The sequence below is a fragment of the Penaeus japonicus genome, unplaced genomic scaffold (genome assembly GCF_977035675.1).
Source record: "Penaeus japonicus unplaced genomic scaffold, GWHDUDI00000001_assembly GWHDUDI00000006, whole genome shotgun sequence".
In the NCBI taxonomy this organism is placed as follows: domain Eukaryota; kingdom Metazoa; phylum Arthropoda; class Malacostraca; order Decapoda; family Penaeidae; genus Penaeus; species Penaeus japonicus.
Genome location: NW_028234408.1, coordinates 11546586 through 11551585, shown reverse-complemented (window position 1 = coordinate 11551585; position 5000 = coordinate 11546586). Strand labels below are relative to the sequence as shown.

At 31.8% G+C, this 5000-nt stretch overlaps 3 non-coding genes across 3 annotated transcripts; all 3 read left to right on the top strand.

Moving 5' to 3' along the window:
- Nucleotides 1-162: 162 nt before the first annotated feature.
- Nucleotides 163-254, top strand: TRNAI-AAU (transfer RNA isoleucine (anticodon AAU)). Its single transcript is given in 2 exon segments — nucleotides 163-203; nucleotides 218-254. It is a non-coding gene; the product is annotated as a tRNA-Ile (tRNA).
- A 1031-nt stretch (nucleotides 255-1285) lies between these two features.
- Nucleotides 1286-1362, top strand: TRNAF-AAA (transfer RNA phenylalanine (anticodon AAA)). The gene has a single exon. It is a non-coding gene; the product is annotated as a tRNA-Phe (tRNA).
- Nucleotides 1363-4447: 3085 nt separating this feature from the next.
- On the top strand, nucleotides 4448-4521 carry TRNAI-AAU (transfer RNA isoleucine (anticodon AAU)). The gene has a single exon. It is a non-coding gene; the product is annotated as a tRNA-Ile (tRNA).
- The last annotated feature ends 479 nt before the right edge of the window (nucleotides 4522-5000 follow it).

Genomic DNA, 5000 nt, shown 5'->3' with positions numbered 1-5000 from the left:
TTGTGCTTTTCTGTTATCAGAGAGGATTGTAAATGAATATATCGAAACGTTTAAACATTCTAACAGGGTGATTGTATAAGCTGTTAGTTCCAATCATGAAATTAGAACTTCGTAACACATGTTGATTGAAAATAAATTTCTAGAAGCACAACGGTCGTCACTGGCTGCCTGTTAGCTCAGTTGGTTAGAGCGCCGTGCTAATAGGGGGGGGTAAATAACGCGGAGGTCAAGGGGATCGATCCCCTTACGGGCCAAGAGGAGAGAACAAATTAATTTTGACAAGGGCGGCGAACAACCAAAAATTTCGATTTTTAAGAACTGGCATCATATTTTTGAAACCAAGTTCCGTTATTCATCGCGGCGTTAAAGGAAGGTAACAAAATAGATAAATTTACTAGAAAGGAATAACACTCCCTTTACTCATTCTATTTTGATAGTTTTGTTTAAGAAGATAAAGCATTTATGCGTAATTATTCTTAAGAAACGGGCCTCTTTTATATGAAATGCTGACAAAGATGACAAAAATATCGATTTGTGGTTCTTTGAGTTCAAGGGTAGGACCACATATAAAAGTCTCCTTCACTACTTTCACTCTTTGGTCGAGGGAAAGAGGGAGGAAAGAGAGAGGGGGGGGGGGGGGAACGAGGGAGAGGGAAAGGGGAGGGAGAGGGGGAGGGGGGGGGGGGGGGGAGACAAAGAGAGGGAGAGAAGGAGGGCGGGAGGAAGAAAGAAAGAGGGAGAGGAGGACGGAGGGAGGGAGAGATGGTAGAGCGAGATGACGGAAAGGAAGAAGAAGAGAGAGAGATTTATGCTCGCTAATTCATTATTATGATATGCTTGGATAATACCAGTCTTATACTTGATATGACCGTTTATATGATATATTAAAATAACGACCATATATACTTGGCTCCAAACCTCCATGATGTAATATATCCTTTGTACTTGAAAGTATTGGTGTATATATGATCCTTCATAAGCAAAATTTTTTCCCATTTGAACTTGAGGGAAATAAAATTTATATCGCGTCAATTCATTCCAAAAAAATACGTGGGAAATCCCTTTTTAATTTTAAATTGCCGAGGGTCTCCCCAACGTCAAGGGCCATTTTTTTTTTTTTTTTCTTTTTTAAAAGAGAAGAAAGGATTGTATGTATAATATAAATACTTTTTACAGTGTGCGGCTTTTATGAATTGTTAGATTCCCAACCCTGGATTCTCAAACCACTTTCAATAAAAATTGCGTTTGGGACTTATAGTTCTAGAAGACAAGGGTTTGTACTGCGGGCCTGTTAGCTCAGTTGGTTAGAGCGCCGTGCTAAAAAAACGCGGAGGTCAAGGGTTCGTTTCCCCTTACGGGCCAAGAGGAGGAGGGAAAATTTTTTTTTGAAAAGGGGCGCACACCTTCAGAAATTGTTAAGATTGTATTTTAGGGCTTTAAAAAAACAGCAACGAAAGCATTAGCTTTATTTTCCTTTTTTTAAGTTTTTTTTTTGGAACAAAACCACTTCTTTTAAAGGTTTTTAACAGTAATTTTCCCAAAAAAAAATAAATTTAAAAACTCGTATTTTTTTTTTTGATTTATACCCTTTTTCTATCAATATTTACAAATAAGGTTTAGCTGTCACCTAATCCCTATTACCTCTATTTAAAAAATAGATGAGGGGGAGATCTTTGCCTTTTTAAACACCCCTTTTCAGTTTAAAAATTTTCATTTTAAAATTAAAACCTATGCCCCCAAAAACCCTAAATTTTTTAGTGTGAGGTTTACGTAAATTTCAAAGATAATCTAAAGCGAGTGATGTCGCCCCCTAAGTTCCCAGAGATCTTTTGGTCGTCATGCATGAAATTTTTCAGGAAGGAGAGAGAGAGAGAGAAGGAGGGAGGGAGGAAGAAAAAAAGAGGGAGGGAAGGACGGAGGGAGGGAGAGAGGGGAGAGGAGATGAGGGAAAAGGAAGAAGAAGAAATAGAGAGAAAATTTATCCCCAATTTTTTGATTGGGAAAAATTTTACCAGTCTTTTTATTAAAAATGAAATATTAAAATTAAACGATTTTTTTTTTGGGGCCAAAGCCTTCATGAGGCCCAAAGTTTTTTTTTTTTTTTTTTTTTTTTTTTTTTAGGGAAAAAACCTTTTTGTACTTAAAAAGTTTTGGTAAAACCTTCATTTTTTTTAAATATTTTCCTTTTAACTTGATGGTTAAAACCTTATATCCGCCCTTTATCATTAAAAATTTAAAAAACCGAGGTTCCCTTTTAATCTTTTATTGGCCGAGGGCTGCATAAATGGCTTTAAATTTTTTTTTTTTTTTATTTTTAAAATTAATGAAATTTTATCAAAATAAATTTTTTATTTTTGTTAATTTTATACGATTTTTATTATTGTTTTTATTATATTTTTTATTATAAAAAAAAGATAATTATAAATTTAATATTTAATTTTGTTTTTTTTTCTTTTTAAAATATTTAAAAAACTATTAAACAAAACTATTAAAAAACTAAATTTTAAAAATTATTACGTTTTTATTAAAAATAATTTTTATTTTCCGTTAATTTTTATTATATTTTATAATATTTTTAAAATAAAAAAAAAAGGGAAATATTTTATATAAAAATTAAATTTATATTACGTATAATTAAAAATCCGTTATATATAATATATTTATAAATTATTTTCCCTTTTTAATAAAATTTTTTTTTTTTTTTCTTAATTTTAAAGGGGGAAGAAAGGGATTGATTTTAAATATAAATACGTTTTAAGTGTGCGGCGAATAAATTGTTAGATTGCAATCTTTGGATTCTAAAACCATTTTCAATAACACTTGTTGATTGACAATATAGTTTAAAAGGGGCAAAAGGTCTATTGTTGGCCTGTTAGCCCCCAGTTGGTTAGAGCGCCGTGCTAATTAACGCGGAGGTCAAGGGTTCGACCCCCTTTTAGGGGCCAAAGGAGGAGGAGAAAAAAAATTTATTTTGCCCAAAGGGCGCGACACCTTCAAAAATTTGTTAAAATTTGTATTTTAAAGTCTTTTAACAACAAGAAAGCATTGGGCTTTATTTTCCCTATTTTTCAGTTTTTTTTTAAAAGGAAAAGAAAGCATTTTCCTATTAGGGCCCTTAACAGTATATTTTAAAAAAAAATATAATATATTTTTAAATAATTTATAAAAACGAATAAAAAATTTTAAAATTATTAAAAATATAATTTTTTAAATTTTTAATTTAGGGGTTAAATTATATAATTATTTGGGGGTAATATTTTATTAATTTTCCTTTTTTTTTTTATTTTTAATTTTTAAATTTTGGGGGGGTTTTAAATTTTGTCCCGGGCGTTTGAATTTTTAAAAAATTTTTTGAATAGGGAAAAAATTTAAAAAAAAACCAAAAAAATTTCCCTTTTAACCAACTTTTTGATTAAAAACAATTTTTTAAAGTTTTTTTAGGCCAAGGGGTCGAAAAATTGTGGCCCTTGTTATTTTTAGTTGGTTTTTTTTAAAAGCCGCCCCGGGGGGTTTTAAATTAACGGGGAAAAGGCAAAGGGGTTGATCCCCAAGGGAAAAGAGGAAAGGAAAAAGGGAAAATTTATTTTACCAAGGGCGGGGGAAAAACCAAAAATTTGTTTCGAAGGGATATATTTTAAAAAAATTCCTTTCCCTTATCCGGTTTTTTAAAGGAAAAAAAGATTAATTTTAAAGATTGGGAAAAATATCCCTTTATAATTTTTTTTGAAATTTAAACCTTTTCGCGAAATATTTTAAAAACGGGGCCTTTTCTTTTCAATGAAAGGGTTTTTGAAAAATTTTTTTAAACCAAAAAAAAAGGGAATTTTGTGAATTTTTTTTTTCAATAACCACATTTTTAAAATCTTTAAACCACTTTCATGGAGAGAAGGACGGAGGGAAGGAGAGATGATAGACCGAGATGATAGAAAGGAAGAAGAGAGAGAGATTTATGGTCACTAACTCATTATGCATATGCTTGGACAATACCAGTCTTATACTTAATATGATCGTTTATATGATATATTAAACTACACGAGCATATATACTTGGATCAGCTTCCATGATAACCTAGGACTTTTTAATGGAAAAGCCCTTATATTTGAAAGTATTCGGTGTATATATGATCCTTCATATGGTAAAATTTTTCCATTTGAACTTAATGGATGAACTTTATAACGCGTTATCATTTCAATCAATACGCCGGATCACCTTTTAATCTTGTTGCCGAGGGACTGCACGTCAATGGCATATATTGTTTATTTTATTTTATTTTATATATTTTTTAAAATCCTATTTTAAACAGAAGAAAGAATTGTATGTGTAATATTTATACATATTACAATGTGCGGCGTATGAATTGTTAGATTGCAATCATGGATTCTCAACCACTTTCAATAACACTTGCTGATAAACAGTATAGTTCTAGAAGCACGTCGGTCGTACAGCTGGCCTGTTAGCTCAGTTGGTTAGAGCGCCGTGCTAATAACGCGGAGGTCAAGGGTTCGATCCCCTTACGGGCCAAGAGGAGGAGAAGTAAAGTTTATTTTGACTAAGGGCGCAACACCTTCAGATTTTAGTTTGCATGTCTTTTAATAACAACAACATAGCATTAGCTTTAGTTTCCTATTTTTCAGTTTCTTTTGCCAAAGTGAACAGAAACGCCACTTTTTTTACGGCTTAAGAAATAGGTTTAGCTTTCACCTAATGCCTATTATCTCTATTTCAAAATAGATGATGGGAGATCTTATAACCTTGTAAACACCATTTTCAGATAATATTTTCATTTTAATTATAACCTATGCACCAAAAACGTAAATTTGTAGTGTGAGTTTTACGTAACTTTCAAAGTTGATATAGAGCGAGTGATGGTCGGCCGAGTGTGTTTCCCATGATCTTCTGAGTCATCATACACGTATTAGTCAGAGGAGATCTTTTCGTTAGAAAAAGTATAGATTATAGAATATAGATTCTTAGATTACAGTATATACGCAATGTATGTG